A 20,313-nucleotide genomic window follows, 5' to 3' on the forward strand; every position below is an offset into this window, starting at 1 on the left:
TCTGTATGGGTCTGCGGCCTTGTGTCTCTGTATGGGTCAGCGGCCTTGTGTCTCTGTGTGGGTCTGTGGCCTTGTGTCTCTGTATGGGTCTGTGGCCTTGTGTCTCTGTATGGGTCAGCAGCCTTGTGTCTTTGTATGGGTCTGTGGCCTTGTGTCTCTGTATGGGTCTGTGGCCTTGCGTCTCTGTATGGGTCATCGGCCTTGTGTCTCTTAATGGGTCTGCAGCTTGAATCTGCGGTCTTCTGTGTCTCTGCATGGGTCTGCGGCTTGTATCTGTGGCCTTGTGTCTCTGTATGGGTCTGCGGCCTTGTGTCTCTGTGTGGGTCTGTGGCCATGTGTCTCTGTATGGGTCTGTGACCTTGTGTCTCTATATGGGTCTGTGGCCTTGTGTCTCTGTATGGGTCTGTGGCCTTGTGTCTCTGTATGGGTCTGTGGCCTTGTGTCTCTGTATGGGTCTATGGCCTTGGTATCTCTGTATGGGTCTGCAGCCTTGTGTCTCTGTATGGGTCAGCGGCCTTGTGTCTCTGTATGGGTCTGTGGCCTTGTGTCTCTGTGTGGGTCTGCGGCCTTGTGTCTCTGTGTGGGTCTGTGGCCTTGTGTCTCTGTATGGGTCAGCGGCCTTGTGTCTCTGTATGGGTCTGTGGCCTTGTGTCTCTGTGTGGGTCTGCGGCCTTGTGTCTCTGTGTGGGTCTGTGGCCTTGTGTCTCTGTATGGGTCTGTGGCCTTGTGTCTCTGTGGGGGTCTGCAGCTTGAATCTGCGGCCATGTGTCTCTATATGGGTCTGTGGTCTTGTGTCTCTATATGGGTCTGCGGCTTGTATCTGCGGTCTTCTGTCTCTATATGGGTCTGCGGCTTGTATCTGCGGTCTTGTGTCTCTGCATGGGTCTGCGGCTTGAATCTGCGGTCTTCTGTCTCTGCATGGGTCTGCGGCTTGAATCTGCGGTCTTGTGTCTCTGCATGGGTCTGCGGCTTGAATCTGCGGTCTTGTGTCTCTGCATGGGTCTGCGGCTTGTATCTGCGGTCTTGTGTCTCTGCATGGGTCTGCGGCTTGTATCTGCGGTCTTGTGTCTCTGCATGGGTCTGCGGCTTGAATCTGCAGTCTTCTGTCTCTTAATGGGTCTGCGGCTTGTATCTGCGGACTTGTGTCTCTGCATGGGTCTGCGGCTTGTATCTGCGGTCTTGTGTCTCTGCATGGGTCTGCGGCTTGTATCTGCGGTCTTGTGTCTCTGCATAGGTCTGCGGCTTGTATCTGCGGACTTGTGTCTCTGCATGGGTCTGCGGCTTGAATCTGCGGTCTTCTGTCTCTCAATGGGTCTGCGGCTTGTATCTGCGGTCTTGTGTCTCTGCATGGGTCTGCGGCTTGTATCTGCGGACTTGTGTCTCTGCATGGGTCTGCGGCTTGTATCTGCGGACTTGTGTCTCTCCATGGGTCTGCGGCTTGTATCTGCGGTCTTGTGTCTCTGCATGGGTCTGCGGCTTGAATCTGCGGTCTTGTGTCTCTGCATGGGTCCGCGGCTTGAATCTGCGGTCTTGTGTCTCTGCATGGGTCTGCGGCTTGAATCTGCGGTCTTGTGTCTCTGCATGGGTCTGCGGCTTGTATCTGCGGTCTTGTGTCTCTGCATGGGTCTGCGGCTTGTATCTGCGGACTTGTGTCTCTCCATGGGTCTGCGGCTTGTATCTGCGGTCTTGTGTCTCTGCATGGGTCTGCGGCTTGAATCTGTAGTCTTGTGTCTCTGCATGGGTCTGCGGCTTGAATCTGCGGTCTTGTGTCTCTGCATGGGTCTGCGGCTTGGATCTGCGGTCTTGTGTCTCTGCATGGGTCTGCGGCTTGGATCTGCGGTCTTGTGTCTCTGCATGGGTCTGCGGCTTGGATCTGCGGTCTTGTGTCTCTGCATGGGTCTGCGGCTTGATTCTGCGGTCTTGTGTCTCAGCATGGGTCTGCGGCTTCTTTCTGCGGTCTTGTGTCTCTGCATGGGTCTGCGGCATGAATCTGCGGTCTAGTGTCTCTGCATCGGTCTGCGGCTTGTATCTGCGGTCTTGTGTCTCTGCATAGGTCTGCGGCTTGATTCTGTGGCCATGTGTCTCTGCATGGGTCTGCGGCTTGATTCTGTGGCCATGTGTCTCTGCATAGGTCTGCGGCTTGATTCTGCGGTCTTGTGTCTCTGCAAGGGTCTGCGGCCTTCTGATTGGTTACAGAACCACTCAGTGACTTGCCGCAAAGAGCCCTTTTTTAACTTCATCAATGTCATGAGCACTGAAGCTTCCAATAACTACATGCAACTTGTGCGGCATCACTACTCGACTGTAATAAGCTATTACCCTGCTGCAGGTCAGAAGGCGAGAGGGCAGAGGCTTGAAAGAAATGGTTCATGACACATTAACACAGTTAGAAGTACACAGGACAAAACATTGACAGAGCAGCCGACATCTCTGCCAAAACTCACTCACAGCTCATTACCACCTCATCAGGAAGTCATTTGCATCTCATTACAAGCAAATACTAATCTCTCATTACAGCAGGTGCCAGCCTGGCCGCGTCCTGGCAGCACTGTGCCAGGTATGCCTCCCTTCACACGGTACCTAGTCCGACCAACTGGCACGGGTGCAAATTCTGGATGGTGAGTGCGAAAATTCAGGGCAAAGGGTCAAAATTCAGGACAAAAATTTGGAACAAAAGGTACGTTTTATAGACACATCAGAGGAGGGCAGGCAATAGTATACGCGTACGTAAATAGACAACCAACATAGTACAAGTCAAAAAAAAGTTTATATGAGTTTGCGTCAATCGTGGACTTGGCATTTTTGGGGTATGCATGCAGCCATGAGCAGCTGCAGGTATTATTGTGGTGTTTCATATCATCATAATTTATTGATATGGCTACTGCACTGGGTTGTCCCGAATATATGATATTACATCGCATGCGATTACAACACGGTCGTTACAACGCAAACCATTACATCGCAAGTCATTTCAACGACTTGCTGTAGGGGGCGCACTGAACGTAGGAATAGTATAATTTACTACACCAACTCCAGTGTGTGCAACAGTAGGGAAGGTGTTGGAATAGTATACTATATTGTTCCTTAGTTTAGCACGCCCCTACAGCAAGTCGTTGAAACGATTTGCGATGTAAAGGTTCGCTCTGTAACAACACGGTCTGGGATCTATTCTATCACAGTCTCCCAGTGATCCACTCTATTCTTGTCTCTCAGGGATCTATTCTATCACAGTCTCCCATTGATCAATTTTACCACAGTCTCCCAGTGATCCATTCTATCCTAGTCTCTCAGGGATCTATTCTATTGCAGTCTCCCAGTGATCCACTTTATTCTTGTCTCTCAGGGATCTATTCTATCACAGTCTCCCAGTGATCCACTCTATTCTTGTCTCTCAGGGATCTATTCTATCACAGTCTCCCATTGATCAATTTTTCCACAGTCTCCCAGTGATCCATTCTATTCTTGTCTCTCAGGGATCTATTCTAGCACAGTCTCCCAGTGATCCACTCTATTCTTGTCTCTCAGGGATCTATTCTATCACAGTCTCCCAGTGATCCACTCTATTCTTGTCTCTCAGGGATCTATTCTATCACAGTCTCCCATTGATCAATTTTACCACAGTCTCCCAGTGATCCATTCTATTCTTGTCTCTCAGGGATCTATTCTAGCACAGTCTCCCAGTGATCCACTCTATTCTTGTCTCTCAGGGATCTATTCTATCACAGTCTCCCAGTGATCCACTCTATTCTTGTTTCTCAGGGATCTATTCTATCACAGTCTCCCATTGATCAATTTTACCACAGTCTCCCAGTGATCCATTCTATTCTTGTCTCTCAGGGATCTATTCTAGCACAGTCTCCCAGTGATCCACTCTATCCTTGTATCTCAGGGATCTATTCTATCACAGTCTCCCAGTGATCCATTCTATCCTTATCTCTCAGTGATCTATTCAATCACAGTCTCCCAGTGATCCATTCTATCCTTGTCTCACAGTGATCCATTTTATCACAGTCTCTCAGGGATCTATTCTATGACAGTCTCGCAGTGATCCACTCTATCCTCAATCAATCAATCAGGGGTTTGTTAAAGCGCAACTACTCACCCGTAAGGGTCTCAAGGCGCTAGGGGTGGGGGGGGGTGCAGGTTCCATTCCATCAAGGAGGGGTTCTGTCGAAGAGCCAGGTTTTGAGGTTTCTTGCGAAGATGGGGAGCGATGTTGTCTGTCTGAGGTGGAGCGGAAGGGCGTTCCATGCTTTGGGCGCGAGGAAGGAGAAGGAGCGGCCTCCCGATCTGGTCTTTCTGGTGCGGGGGACCACGGCGTAAGAGTACTGGGCTGATCGTAGGGTCCTTTGGGGTGCGTGGAATTTGAGTCGGCTGTTCAGGTTTGCAGGTCCGGTGCCGTGGAGGGCCTTGTGTGCATGGGTGAGCATCTTAAAGGTGATTCTCGCCTCGACGGGGAGCCAGTGGAGTGTGCGCAGGTGCTGGGAGATGTGGCAGTGTTTTGGCAGGTTGAGGACCAGTCTTGCGGCAGCGTTCTGGATGTTCTGTAGCTTGCGGATGAGGTTTTTGTTTATTCCGGCGTAGAGTGCGTTGCCGTAGTCGAGTCTGCTGGTGACCAGGGCGTGAGTGACTGTCTTTCGGTGTTCGAGGGGGATCCATTTGAAGGTCTTACGAAGGAGGCGGAGGGTGTGGAAGCAGGAAGATGAGACAGAGTTGATCTGGCGGTCCATTTTGAGCTCGGAGTCCAGGATGATTCCCAGGTTGCGTGCGTGGTCTGTGGGGGTTGGCGGGTTTCCGAGGGCGGTGGGCCACCAGGTGTCGCTCCAGGCATCGGGGTTTGGGCCCATGATGAGTACTTCTGTTTTGTTGGTGTTTAGTTGTAGGCAGCTGTTTTTCATCCATTTGGCGACGGCTTCCATGCCTTCTCGAAAGTTGCGTCTGGCGGTGTTGGGCTCGTTGGATAGGGAGTGGATGAGCTGGGTGTCGTCTGCGTATGACACGATGTTGAGTCCGTAGGTTCTGACGATGGGGGCCAGTGGAGCCATGTAGACGTTGAAGAGCGTCGGGCTGAGGGAGGAGCCCTGGGGGACTCCGCAGGTGGTAGGTGTGGGGTCTGAGAGGAAAGGGGGGAGTCTGACCCGCTGCGTCCTACCGGAGAGGAAGGAGCAGATCCAGTCGAGGGCCTTGTCCTGGATTCCTGCGTCGTAGAGTCTGCGTATTAGGGTGCGGTAGGAGACTGTGTCGAACGCCGCTGATAGGTCGAGGAGGATGAGGACTACTGTTTCTCCTTTGTCCAGTAGGGTGCGGATGTCGTCTGTTGTGGCGAGGAGGGCGGTTTCCGTACTGTGGTTTTTTCTGAAGCCGGATTGGAAGGAGTCGAGGATGTTGTGTTCTTCAATGAATGTGGCGAGTTGGCTGTTGATGGCTTTCTCGATGACTTTTGCTGGGAACGGGAGCAGGGAGATGGGTCTGTAGTTTTTGAGGTCGGTATGGTCCGCTGAGGGTTTCTTTAGGAGGGGGTTCACCTCGGCGTGTTTCCAGCCGTCGGGGAACGAGGCGGTCGCCAGGGAGCGGTTGATGGTGTGGCGGAGCATGGGTGCGATGGTGTCGGCGGCTCTGTTGAAAATGTGGTGAGGCAGGGTTCCGTGGGGGCCCCTGAGTAGATTGACTTCATTGTCTTCAGTGTGTCTTCGGTGGTGAGGGCTGTCCAGTCATCAATCGCTGGTTTCCGGGTGTCGGGGTGGTTGGTGAGGGTTCAGTGTGTTGGTTGTCTTTGTCGAAGTTGTCGTAGATGCTCTTGATTTTGTGGTGGAAAAAGGTGCTGAGTTTGTCGCAGAGGTCTTGTGAGGGAGGGATGTCGGTAGACTCGCTGGTGAGTTGGGCGAACTCCTTGATGATGCTGAAGAGTTCCTTGCTGTTGTGTGCGTGGGTGGAGATTCTGTCTTCAATCGCTTTTTTCCTCGTTTCTCTGATGAGTTGATGGTGGGCGTTGGTGGCGGCTCTGAAGTTGTTGTGGGCTTCTGTGGATTTGGTGTTTCTCCAGGCCTTTTCGAGGTGGAGGCATGTGCGCCTGGATTCTCGAAATTCAGTGGTAAACCATCTGGCTTTCTTGGCACGGGTATTGTTGTTTTTCGTGAGGGGGGCTATGGTGTTGGTGCTGTCCGAGATCCGTCTATGCAGGGTTCGGGGTACGGTGTTGGGGTCGTCGTTTTCCGCCATGGTTGGGGTGGAGTTGTTGAGTGAGGAGGTAAGCTGATCGTCGGTGATTTTGGTCCAGTTTCTTTGTGGAAGCAGGTGCTGGTGTCTGTGGATGGTGGGTGTTCTGAAGGTGAAGTGGACACAACGATGGTCGGTCCATGGGAGTTCGGTGGTGTGGCTGAAGGTGATGGAGTTTCCTGTAGTGAAGAGGGGGTCAAGCGTGTGTCCTGCTGAGTGCATGGGCTCGGTCACGATCTGGCGGAGTCCAATATTGTAGAGGTTGTCCAGGAGGCATGTGGTGTTGGGGTCCAGTTGATTGTCGAGGTGGAAGTTGAGGTCTCCCAGCAGGGTGTAGTTGGTGGATGCGATGGCCTGCGGGGAGATAATGTCCGTGATGGAGTTGGCGAAGGGTCTGCAGGGTCCGGGGGTCGGTAGATGAGGGTTCCTCGGAGGGCGGCGGTGGGGCTGGCCAGTATCTCGAAGTGAAGGTGTTCCATCAGTTCTGTGGACTCGTCAGGGAGTGTGCTCAGGCGGAGGCTGGATTTGTGGATGATGGCGATTCCTCCTCCTGGATGGGTGGGGCAGTCTTTCCTGGAGATCTTGTATCCTTAGGGGATGGCGATAGCGATGTCCGGTCCCGAGGTGGTGTTGGTCCAGGTTTCGGTGAAGAATGCTACGTCCGGGGTGGTGCTGTCGAGGAGGTCCCAGATTTCTGTGGCGTGTTTGTGGAGGGATCGGACGTTGAGGAGGATGCATTGCAGGGTCTTCGGTTCGGTTGTGGTCTTGTGGGCGGGTTGTGCTGGATCCGTGTTCTTGGCGGTGCTGCAGGTGTGCCGGCAGCGGTGACAGCTGAAGGGTCCATGGGTGTCGGCTGGTGATGCTAGCTTGCAGTTGTTGTTGCAGCCTGGGTTGAGTGCGTGGAGTGCTGCTGGGTCGTAGCGTTGGCGGGGCGGAGGTCCAGGGTTCCTGGTGCTGGTCGCGGACGGGTCGCAGACAGGCGCAGACTTTGACGCGCCTTCGGTGCACCAGCGGCGCGCCCGCAGCAGTAGCCGCCATTAAGTAGGGGTCGGGGGAGGGCTGGACAGCTGGGAGGCGGGAGCGGGGAGGGGAGCTGGATTGGACAGGTCGAGCTGGGGGGGGAAGGGGCCGCGGGGGCAGCAGCGGCGGGAAAGGTAAAGGGAGGAAAGAAGGGATAAAGAAAAAATGGAAAATAAGCAGAAATAAGGCACAAAAGAGCAGAGATGCAGATAAGAGCAGAAAGGTGAAAGATTGAAAGGGTAGAAAAACAAGTGAAAACGAGTGAAGGAGCAGAGGGAGAGAAAGGGAAAATGGGCAGAAATAAGGCACAAAAGAGCAGAGGTGCAGAAAGGTGACAGATAGAAAGGGTAGAAAAACGAGTGAAAACAAGTGAAGGAGCAGAGAGAGAGAAAGGGAAAATGGGCAGAAATAAGGCGCAAAAGAACAGAGGTGCAGAAAGGTGCAGAAAGGTGAAAGATAGAAAGGGTAGAAAAACGAGTGAAGGAGCAGAGGGAGAGAAAGGGTAAATGGGCAGAAATAAGGCACAAAAGAGCAGAGGTGCAGAAAGGTGAAAGATAGAAAGGATAGAAAAACGAGTGAAAACGAGTGAAGGAGCAGAGAGAGAGAAAGGGAAAATGGGCAGAAATAAGGCACAAAAGAGCAGAGATGCAGAAAGGTGCAGAAAGGTGAAAGATAGAAAGAGTAGAAAACCGAGTGAAGGAGCAGAGTGAGAGAAAGGAGACAGAGGTCCACTGGACCACCAGGGATGAGGCGCAGGGAAACCTGTGGTGGAGGAGGGCCTCGATCACCAACACTCAAGAGTGCAGGGGCAGGGGCACCTCACTTAATGGTGGAGCTGCGAGGGTGGGAGAGCAATTTCACTGACAATGAGTCATATCCTTGTATCTCAAGGATCTATTCTATCACAGTCTCCCAGTGATCCATTCTATCCTTGTATCTCAAGGATCTATTCTATCACAGTCTCCCAGTGATCCATTCTATCACAGTCTCAGGGATCTATTCTATCACAGTCTCCCAGTGATCCACTCTATTCTTGTCTCTCAGGGATCTATTCTATCACAGTCTCCCATTGATCAATTTTACCACAGTCTCCCAGTGATCCACTCTATTCTTGTCTCTCAGGGATCTATTCTATCACAGTCTCCCATTGATCAATTTTACCACAGTCTCCCAGTGATCCATTCTATTCTTGTCTCTCAGGGATCTATTCTATCACAGTCTCCCAGTGATCCATTCTATCCTTGTATCTCAAGGATCTATTCTATCACAGTCTCCCAGTGATCCATTCTATCACAGTCTCAGGGATCTATTCTATCACAGTCTCCCAGTGATCCACTCTATTCTTGTCTCTCAGGGATCTATTCTATCACAGTCTCCCATTGATCAATTTTACCACAGTCTCCCAGTGATCCATTCTATTCTTGTCTCTCAGGGATCTATTCTATCACAGTCTCCCAGTGATCCACTCTATCCTTGTATCTCGGGGATCTATTCTATCACAGTCTCCCAGTGATCCATTATATCCTTGTCTCTCAGGGATCTATTCTATCACAGTCTCCCAGTGATCCACTCTATTCTTGTCTCTCAGGGATCTATTCTATCACAGTCTCCCAGTGATCCATTCTATTCTTGTCTCTCAGGAATCTATTCTAGCACAGTCTCCCAGTGATCCATTCTATTCTTGTCTCTCAGGGATCTATTCTAGCACAGTCTCCCAGTGATCCACTCTATTCTTGTCTCTCAGGGATCTATTCTATCACAGTCTCCCAGTGATCCAATCTATTCTTGTCTCTCAGGGATCTATTCTAGCACAGTCTCCCAGTGATCCACTCTATCCTTGTCTCTCAGGGATCTATTCTATCACAGTCTCCCAGTGATCTATTCTATCCTTGTCTCTCAGGGATCTATTCTATCACAGTCTCCCAGTGATCTATTCTATCCTTGTCTCTCAGGGATCTATTCTATCACAGTCTCTCAGTGATCCATTCTATCCTTGTCTTTCAGGGATCTATTCTATCACAGACTCCCAGTGATCCATTCTATCCTTGTCTCTCAGGGATCCATTCTATCACAGTCTCTCAGTGATCCACTCTATCCTTGTCTCTCAGGGATCTATTCTATCACAGTCTCTCAGTGATCCACTCTATCCTTGTCTCTCAGGGGTCTATTCTATCACAGTCTCTCAGTGTTCCATTTTATCACAGTCTCTCAGGGATCCATTCTATCACAGTCTCTCAGTGATCCACTCTATCCTTGTCGCTCAGGGATCTATTCTATCACAGTCTCCCAGTGATCTATTCTATTCTTGTCTCTCAGGGATCTATTCTATCACAGTCTCTCAGTGTTCCATTTTATCACAGTCTCTCAGGGATCTATTCTATCACAGTCTCCCAGTGATCTATTCTATCCTTGTCTCTCAGGGATCTATTCTATCACAGTCTCCCAGTCATCCATTCTATTCTTGTCTCTCATGGATCTATTCTATCACAGTCTCTCAGTGATCCATTATATCCTTGTCTCTCAGGGATCCATTCTATCACAGTCTCTCAGTGATCCACTCTATCCTTGTCTCTCAGGGATCTATTCTATCACAGTCTCTCGGTGATCCACTCTATCCTTGTCTCTCAGGGATCCATTCTATCACAGTCTCTCAGTGTTCCATTTTATCACAGTCTCTCAGGGATCCACTCTATCCTTGTCTCTCAGGGATCTATTCTATCACAGTCTCCCAGTGATCTATTCTATCCTTGTCTCTCAGGGATCTATTCTATCACAGTCTCTCAGTGTTCCATTTTATCACAGTCTCTCAGGGATCTATTCTATCACAGTCTCCCAGTGATCCATTCTATCCTTGTCTCTCAGGGATCTATTCTATCACAGTCTCCCAGTGATCCATTCTATCCTTTTCTCTCAGGGATCTATTGTATCACATTCTCCCAGTGATCCATTCTATCCTTGTCTCTCAGGGATCTATTCTATCACAGTCTCCCAGTGATCCATTCTATCCTTGTCTCTCAGGGATCTATTGTATCACATTCTCCCAGTGATCTATTCTATCCTTGTCTCTCAGGGATCTATTCTATCCTTGCCTCTCAGGGATCTATTCTATCACAGACTCCCAGTGATCCATTCTATCCTTGTCTCTCAGGGATCTATTCTATCACAGTCTCCCAGTGATCCATTCTATCCTTGTCTCTCAGGGATCTATTGTATCACATTCTCCCAGTGATCTATTCTATCCTTGTCTCTCAGGGATCTATTCTATCACAGACTCCCAGTGATCCATTCTATCCTTGTCTCTCAGGGATCTATTCTATCACAGTCTCCCAGTGATCCATGCTATCCTTGTCTCTCAGGGATCTATTGTATCACATTCTCCCAGTGATCTATTCTATCCTTGTCTCTCAGGGATCTATTCTATCACAGACTCCCAGTGATCCATTCTCTCCTTGTCTCTCAGGGATCTATTCTAGCACAGTCTCCCAGTGATCCATTCTATCCTTGTCTCTCAGGGATCTATTCTAGCACAGTCTCCCAGTGATCCACTCTATCCTTGTCTCTCAGGGATCTATTCTATCACAGTCTCCCAGTGATCCATTCTATCCTTGTCTCTCAGGGATCTATTCTATCACAGTCTCCCAGTGATCCATTCTATCCTTGTCTCTCAGGGATCTATTCTATCACAGTCTCCCAGTGATCCACTCTATTCTTGTCTCTCAGGGATCTATTCTATCACAGTCTCCCAGTGATCCACTCTATTCTTGTCTCTCAGGGATCTATTCTATCACAGTCTCCCAGTGATCTATTCTATCCTTGTCTCTCAGGGATCTATTCTATCACAGTCTTCCAGTGATCCATGCTATCCTTGTCTCTCAGGGATCTATTCTATCACAGACTCCCAGTGATCCATTCTATCCTTGTCTCTCAGGGATCTATTCTATCACAGTCTCCCAGTGATCCATTCTATCCTTGTCTCTCAGGTATCCATTCTATCACAGTCTTCCAGTGATCCATGCTATCCTTGTCTCTCAGGGATCTATTCTATCACAGACTCCCAGTGATCCATTCTATCCTTGTCTCTCAGGGATCTATTCTATCACAGTCTCCCAGTGATCCATTCTATCCTTGTCTCCCAGTGATCCACTCTATTCTTGTCTCTCAGGGATCTATTCTATCACAGTCTCCCATTGATCAATGTTACCACAGTCTCCCAGTGATCCATTCTATCCTTGTCTCTCAGGGATCTATTCTAGCACAGTCTCCCAGTGATCCATTCTATCCTTGTCTCTCAGGGATCTATTCTAGCATAGTCTCCCAGTGATCCACTCTATCCTTGTCTCTCAGGGATCTATTCTATCACAGTCTCCCAGTGATCCATTCTATCCTTGTCTCTCAGCGATCCATTCTATCACAGACTCCCAGTGATCCACTCTATCCTTATCTCTCAGGGATCTATTCTATCACAGTCTCCCAGTGATCCATTCTATCCTTGTCTCTCAGGGATCCATTCTATCACAGTCTCCCAGTGATCCATTCTATCCTTGTCTCTCAGGGATCCATTGTATCACATCTCCCAGTGATCCATTCTATCCTTGTCTCTCAGGGATCCATTCTATCACAGACTCCCAGTGATCCATTCTATCCTTGTCTCTCAGGGATCTATTCTATCACAGTCTCCCAGTTATCCATTCTATCCTTGTCTCTCAGGGATCCATTCTATCACAGTCTCCCAGTGATCCATTCTATCCTTGTCTCTCAGGGATCCATTCTATCACAGTCTCCCAGTGATCCACTCTATCCTTGTCTCTCAGGGATCCATTCTATCACAGTCTCCCAGTGATCCATTCTATCCTTGTCTCTCAGGGATCCATTCTATCACAGTCTCCCAGTGATCCATTCTATCCTTGTCTCTCAGGGATCTATTGTATCACATTCTCCCAGTGATCCACTCTATTCTTGTCTCTCAGGGATCTATTCTATCACAGTCTCCCAGTGATCCACTCTGTTCTTGTCTCTCAGGGATCTATTCTATCACAGTCTCCCAGTGATCTATTCTATCCTTGTCTCTCAGGGATCTATTCCATCACAGTCTCCCAGTGATCCACTCTATTCTTGTCTCTCAGGGATCCATTCCATCACAGTCTCCCAGTGATCCATTCTATCCTTGTCTCTCAGGGATCTATTGTATCACATTCTCCCAGTGATCCACTCTATTCTTGTCTCTCAGGGATCTATTGTATCACATTCTCCCAGTGATCCACTCTATTCTTGTCTCTCAGGGATCTATTCTATCACAGTCTCCCAGTGATCCATTCTATCCTTGTCTCTCAGGGATCTATTCCATCACAGTCTCCCAGTGATCCACTCTATTCTTGTCTCTCAGGGATCTATTCTATCACAGTCTTCCAGTGATCCATGCTATCCTTGTCTCTGAGGGATCTATTCTATCACAGTCTCCCAGTGATCCATTCTATCCTTGTCTCTCAGGGATCTATTCTATCACAGTCTCCAGTGATCCATTTTATCACATTCTCTCAGGGATCTATTCTATCACAGTCTCCCAGTGATCTATTCTATCCTTGTCTCTCAGGGATCTATTCTATCACAGTCTTCCAGGGATCCATTCTATCCTTGTCTCTCAGGAGTCTATTCTATCTGGACTGGATCACCTCCTTCCTCTCTGGCAGAACCCAGAGCATCCGCCTCCCCCCTTTCCACTCCGAAGCCACCAAGATCATCTGCGACTTACTCCAGGGCTCATCCCTCAACCCGACCTTGTTCAACTCCTACATGGCCCGCTCGCCCACGTCGCCCAACTGCATGATCTCAACATCATCTCCTACGCCGATGACACCCAGCTGATCCTATCCCTCAGCAAGGTCACCCACACCGCCAAAACCAACTTCCACGAAGGAATGAAAGACGTCGCCGAGTGGATGAAGTACATTCGTATGAAGCTAAACTCGGACAAGACTGAAGTCCTCATCCTCAGCTCCACCCGCTTGGCCTGGGACGACTCCTGGTGGCCAACCACACTGGGAGCAGCATCAGCACCCACCGACCACGCACGCAACCTGAGGTTCATCCTCAACTCTACTCTCTCCATGACAAAACAGGTCAACGCCATCTCATCCTCCTGCTTCAACACCCGCTGCATGCTCCGCAAGATCTACAGGTGGATCCCCACTGAAACAAGAACGGTCACCCAGGCCCTCGTCAGCAGCAGACTGGACTACGGAAACGCCCTCTACGCATGAGCCTCGGCCAAACTCCTGAAACGACTACAACGCATTCAGAACGCCTCTGCATGCCTGATACTCGACATCCCTTGCCGCAGCCACATCACACCCCACCTGAGAAACTTGCACTGGCTCCCCGTCAACAAGAGAATCACCTTCAAGCTCCTCACCCACACACACATGGCTCTACACAACACCGGACCAGCATACCTCAACAGACGACTCAGCTTCTACACCCCCAAACACCAGCTACGCTCTACCGAGACCTCGCCCTCACCACCATCCCCCGCATTCGAAGAGTGACCTCCGGCAGCAGATCGTTCTCCCACCTCGCCGCCAAGACCTGGAACACCCTCCCCATCCTCCTACGGCAGACCCAGGACCTTCTAACCTTCAGAAGACTCCTCAAGACCTGGCTATTCGAACAGTAGCACCATCCCACGCCCCAGCGTGTTTAGACCCCTATGGGTAAGTAGTGCGCTTTACAAATGTTCGGATTGATTGACTCCGCGGAATTCTGCGGAGTTACATGAAAACTCCGGAAGTTTCTGTGGAGTTCCACGAGTGGGTGTAAATTGGTACGTCACACTGCTCATATTTAGCGCTGCAAAATCAGTGTGAATGGCACCACTAAAGGATGTCAATTCTCACCCGCCAACTTACCATTGGCAAACACCGTGCAAGAAAGAACTCCACCACACTGCGGTTGGCAGAGTTTGGCCAGAACTTCGCGTTACAGGAATAAGGCGGAGTGGCCCAAACTCCGCTACTCCACCGCCGGAGTGGAATTTATCGCCCACCACTACTCTCCAGCTGACAGTCACTCACTCAAACCTGCCTTGAACTAAGCAAGAGTTTGATGCTAAGCACCCATCCGAAGCTCAACCCTACAAAGAATAAATTGTTCCATTTCATGAGACAAAAAACACAGATTGGAGCACATTTTTTAAAAAATTAACCTAAATAGATTCAGCCCCCAGCTAATGCAAAATCCCTTGGGAGGCCTTTGACACACATGCCTTCAAAGAACACATCAATAAGAAAACTCAGAGCACAATGCCCTCTCCCACCAAGACAATGCTTTCTTCCAGGATCTTACTTGAGTACAACAGTACAAGCCTGGGTCCTCTCTGGCCTGGATGCAGGCAGTGCTCTGCTCAATGGCCCACTCACTAGCACACGTAAAACATGAAGGGTGTCCTATACCTGATTGAATAGCTGCACTATACAGACGCACGCCCTACCATATCACTCCCAAGCCCAAGGAACTAAAGTGGACTCCTGTCTGGACCGGCATCTTGTTCACGACCAGCTGCATCACCTACAAGGCCGACACGAAGAACAGACCTTCATACCTGGCTGAGAAAGCATCTACCCCAGCTGGACAGCACTACAGTAGGGGCAGGCCCTCACGGCACATAAAATGCAAAGAGAATAATACCAGAAGACAGGCCCTCCCTGTCTACACACTCAGGGACCCATTTATGGCAGTTTGGTAAGTATGAGCGAAATTTGCGAATTCGCGGTCTGCAAATTCGCGCGAAAGCGAATTCGCGGTCCGCGAAATCCACGAATTTGTGCGAACTTTCAATTTTTTTTATTTTGGTGTGTTCGTGGGGGGGGGGGGGGGGTTCAGCGTGGCTACCGCAAACTTACCCATGCGGTAGTTTTTGAGCACGGCCAAAAATATGCAAACTTGCAAATTGCGGATTGTTTGGCCACTTTACATGGTGAGAAAGTGACACAGGGGTCTCATAAACAAGCCCCTCAGGATCCTGAACATCGTCCCCACCTACGTCAGAACTGTTCCTGTCCTGAAATCCAGAGAGAAACTCAATGCATAGCTCTGTCTAGGACAGTGCCACCACACACCCAAGCACTCTACCTGCGCATAGCGTCATCTGTGCTCACGCCATCTGTGAAGTGCTCCATTGCTTCCGAGCTTGACGTGCAGAATAATAATACAGTTTCACACATTCATAGTAATTATGGGCCAGATGTAGGAACCCTAATACCGGTCGGTAACGGCCAAAATTACCGAATTTCGGCCGTTACCGACCTGTATTAGGCATTTGGGATGTAGGTGGCTACATTTCAGATTCGGTAATTTACCGAATCGGTATTTAAGAATTCGGTAAATTACAGAATCTGAAATGTAGGAAGCACTCAAGTGAGTGCTTTTTACTTGTAAGAATTTGTTATTTACCGCCAACTACAAGTTAGCGGTAAATTACGAAAACCCTAAAAAAAGCAATTTTTTGCATTTAATGACAGTGCAGTGTGGCAGACATATTTGCCCTTACGGCATGTATGTGTGCCACATGTGCACCCATGAAGAATTCAGGGGTGCAACAGGGTGTCAAAGTGACACCCTGCCACCCTTGAATGTATCCCCCCTATTACCGAATCGGTAAATACTGATTCGGTAATTCCCATTCATTCCTATGGGCCTACAGGCCTACAGGCCCTTAGGAATGAATAGGGATTACCGAATCGGTATTTACCGATTCGGTAATACTTACCGAGTAATTACCTACATAGGATTTACCAATTCTAAAATACCGAATCGGAAAAATTCGGTATTTTAGAATCGGTAAATGTAGTTTACCTACATCTAGCCCTATGTTTTTACTATTTTATATAACTTTGGTGTGGATCTTACATCCAAGCCTTAAGGGCCATATGTATCAACATTCCGTTTTGCGATTCCTAAATAGCGATTTTTAAGGAATCGCTATTTAGAAATCGCAAAATGGTATGTATGTAGGAAATCGCTTCTTTTTAGCGATTCCTTAGAATTCCTTAATTTCGATTAGCAAATTGCTAATCGCAATTAAGGAATAATTTCCCATTCATTTCTATGGGCCAGGAGGCCCATAGTAATGAAGGGGAAATTTGCGATTCGCAATTTGCTAATCGCAAATTGTGAATATTTTCAAGGGTGCAGGGGTGTCTCAAGAACACCCTGCTGCACCCCTAAAAATGACATGTGGGGGCATATGGCGCACATACAGTAACATGGCACCTTTTGATGTTTAAAATGCTTTTTTAAAAGAATTCGCAACTTACCACCAACTAGAAGTTGGTGGTAATTTGCGATTCCTTAATGGCATTTTGGAATGTTTTTTTCCTTGATACATTGCATTTAAGGAATCGCAAAATTTGCAATTCCTTAAATGCAAAAGCAAAATAAGGAATGGCTAATTTTGCGATTCCTTATTTTGCACCAAAAATGTTTCATACATACCATTTAGCGAAAATGGGTTCGCAAACGCCGGAATTCTGCGAATTTCTGCATTTGCGAACCCATTTTGCTTTGATACATATGGCCCTAAGTCCCTTATATCCTTATAAGTTTGCATTGCAAATACAGATTTCTGCACTCCGCAGCACCTTTTATGGAGTAAAGGCTTCAGCTCGGCCTGGGATACCTTTGAGTGAGCCAAGGGCCTTCTAGCTGGCTTTGGTGGCTAAGTAATGTAAATGTATGTATGTAATGTATAGGCATTTATATAGCGCACTACTTACCCGTAGGGTCCCAAGGCGCTTCGACCGCTGCGAAACCCTTCCTGGCTTCCCTGAGAGATGGTCCCTTAATGGGTATCTCCAGGGTGAGACCAGGCATCCCCGGCGGTCTGGTGGGGCCGTTAGTGAAGATGAGGCAAGCTAATGCCCAGAGTTGCCGAGTGTGATCGCTGATCAGAGTGGGCACCGAGGCGAGAGAATTATCGAGTCCGCTGACCCTGGTCCAGAAACCTGCCGCGCCGGGAATCGAACCCTGGTCCCGGGCCGTCCTCTGCTCTCGGGTCTGCCGCCTCTAACCAGTGAGCCACACTACTTCACAAAGTGGACTAATGCATTCACTCCAAAAACCTGTGTTTGAGCTCAAGGCAAGAGGTTCATATGCCTGGTGGGTTCACTCAGCCTTTCATCCTTCTGAGGTTTAAATGACAACAATAGAGTTGGGTAACAAGTGAACATGTGCTTTACAAATACATGTTATGTTTGGCTAGATTATGTGAATACCTCGACTATGGGAGTGTGTAAACCCAGCTACAGGATGTCATGGCTCAAGCATTTCTTCTGCCTCTCAAGGCAGCCATTTTAAAATCCAAGAACTTAGGGAGAGGGCTCTGGGCTCAGGGCTTTGAGGCCATCACTCTGAAGAGGGAGGATGGGGGTAACAGATTTCCCTATGTTCACTCTGCATGGCAAGTCAGTGACAGTGTCGGCCACTGTCGGGCCGCAGACAGAGGGTGGGCCACCAAGGTGGCCGCCTGGTATTGGAGATGGCACTCACAAGAATAGTGCATGAAGGCAGTGGCTTAGGAAGGATGCCATGGGCCCTGGTGCAAGCAAGGAAAATGGCCACTATGACTACTTTTTGGGGTTGTAAATTACAGTGATTTTCAGAGTTCCATGGGCCCCTTAGGGGTCTGGGATCTGGTACCACTACACCTGCTGCACCAAGGCGGCTACACCCCTCCAAAAGGGCAAGGCTGGGAGATATCAAGCTTCAGTGTAGTGTAACACTCAATGGTAACCTGTAAATTGTGGATGCAGAGTAGGCAGCATTAGTACCTACAGGTGACCGTTCCAACAAGCATTTGCAATGCAATAGGTCTCGCATTCGGAAAGTTTGAGCTATTGGTATTGTAAATTACACATTTTTAATTTATGTTTTGTTTTTGAAAATAGCGAAATTAATAGCTTTGTCATTTACAATGCCAATAGTTATAACTTTCGCAAATGTGACACCTATAGCATTTGTAATGCAATATGTGTTGTATTTACGTGACTTACATGTATTGATATTACAAATAACAATGGCTTTTAATTTTTTTTAAATAATTAATACTTAAATAAAAGTTATTGTAATTTATAATGGCACTAGCTTAAAGTTTTATAAATAACTTTTGTGAAGATTATGTTCAGTGTATTTTATTGTGATGAAAATCCAAGAACAGAAGTGAAATATTAACATCTTTTTGTTACATTTGTAGTAAAGCTTGAAACATTGAGAGAACATATTTGAACCAGTTGTTGTTGAATGGTTGCACAGATTGATGCAGTGATGGCGCTGAGTGATGTTGTGATGGCGAACGAGTGATGCTGTGGCGTTCAGTGATGCTGTGGTAGTGCCTAGTGATGTTGTGGTGCCCCTGAGTGATGCTGTGATGGTGCAGAGCGATGCTATGTTTTGTTTTGCTATCCTATGATTTGTTTTGTTATGCTATGCTATGTTTTGCTATCCTATGTTTTGATTTGTTATGCTATGCTATGCTGTGTTGTGTTATGCTACGCTATGTTTTGTTATACTTTGCTATGTTTTGCTATGCTATGCTTTGTTATGCTATGCTATGTTATGTCATGATATGCTATGTTTTGTTGTGTTTTATTATGCTATGCTTTGTTTTGCTATGCTATGTTTTGTTATGCTACGCAGATCACTCCTTGTGTGTGGTCTGACCACTCCTTGATCGAGACTATAATCTCCATTGATGGTAACATCAGGGCCCCCCCTCTGGAGGGTGGTGCCGCCCGCAAATGGAGGGCTGTCGACTCTTCTAAATTTCTCTCCCATCTGGCTCAGTCCTGTCCCTCCCTCCCGAACGATATCTGCATCGATGAGCTAGACGGTAACATCTCCCACTGGCTCACGTCCGCTAGCGATATCTTTGCTCCGCTAACCAAGTTTCCCCGCTCTCGGCATAGAAACTCCCACAAATGGTTCGACCCCCAACTAAAAATCCAACACCTGGAGCTACGCCAACTGGAGCGCAAGTGGAGAAGAGCCTACTGCTCCACGAGCAGAGACACCTATGTGGCCGCTCGCAATAAATACAAAAAAGCCATCACTGTGGCCAAAACAGCTTATGCCTCTAAAAGAATCTTATCTGCCCCTTGTAAGTCGAAGGAGATCTTTAGAGTCCTTGATGAATTTACTTCCGACTCCAGGACGCTCCCGACCCAGGCTTCTACACAAGAGTCATGCAATGCCCTCAGCACGTTTTTCTTAGAGAAAATTGTTATGATCAAGGACACCATCCCGGCCACCTCTCCTGGCACTGACTCTGGCTGTCCCCCTCCCAATGCACTCTCTCTCACCCATCTCCCCCTCTTGATTCAAAATCTCTGGCCACACTGGCCGCTCGGGTCAAATCTGGCTCTCCGGACGATTGCTGTCCACCATCCATACTACGGGACATATGCCTTTCCCTTCCTGACACTATTCTCCCTCTGTTGAACTTTTCTCTCTCTTCTGGCTCGGTGCCTAGCTCTTTCAAGGCAGCCGTTCTGGCGCCTCTACTGAAGAAACCTGGAGCCGACCCCGCAGCCCTGGCGAACTACCGGCCTATCTCCCTTCTGCCCTACTTCTCTAAAATTCTGGAAGCCCACGTCACCGCCTGTCTCTCTCAGTTCACCGAGAGCTCCAACTTCCTTGAAGCCAACCAGGCCGGTTTTAGACCTGACCACTCCACGGAGATAGTGATCCTGGCCGTGCTGGATGCTCTTAGAGACGGCGTTGACAGGGGTACCCCCCAGGCCCTGGTCCTTTTAGATCTGTCGGCCGCCTTCGACACGGTGGACCATAACATCCTTCTCCATCGTGTCGAGCAGGCCGGCATCCAGGGCCTGGCGCTGGCATGGGTCGAATCCTTCCTGACCGGGAGGTCTCAGACTGTCAGCCTGGGCTCTTTCAGGGCACCCAGGGAGCGCTCACTCTGCGTGGTCCCCCAAGGCTCCTCCTTATCTCCTCTTCTCTTCAATCTATATCTTCAACCTCTTCTCTTCTCTCTGAGGCAGTGGGACGTCACCATTTTAATTACGCTGACGA

This window comes from Lissotriton helveticus, chromosome 6 (genome assembly GCF_964261635.1).
Source record: "Lissotriton helveticus chromosome 6, aLisHel1.1, whole genome shotgun sequence".
NCBI classification, from domain to species: Eukaryota; Metazoa; Chordata; class Amphibia; order Caudata; family Salamandridae; genus Lissotriton; species Lissotriton helveticus.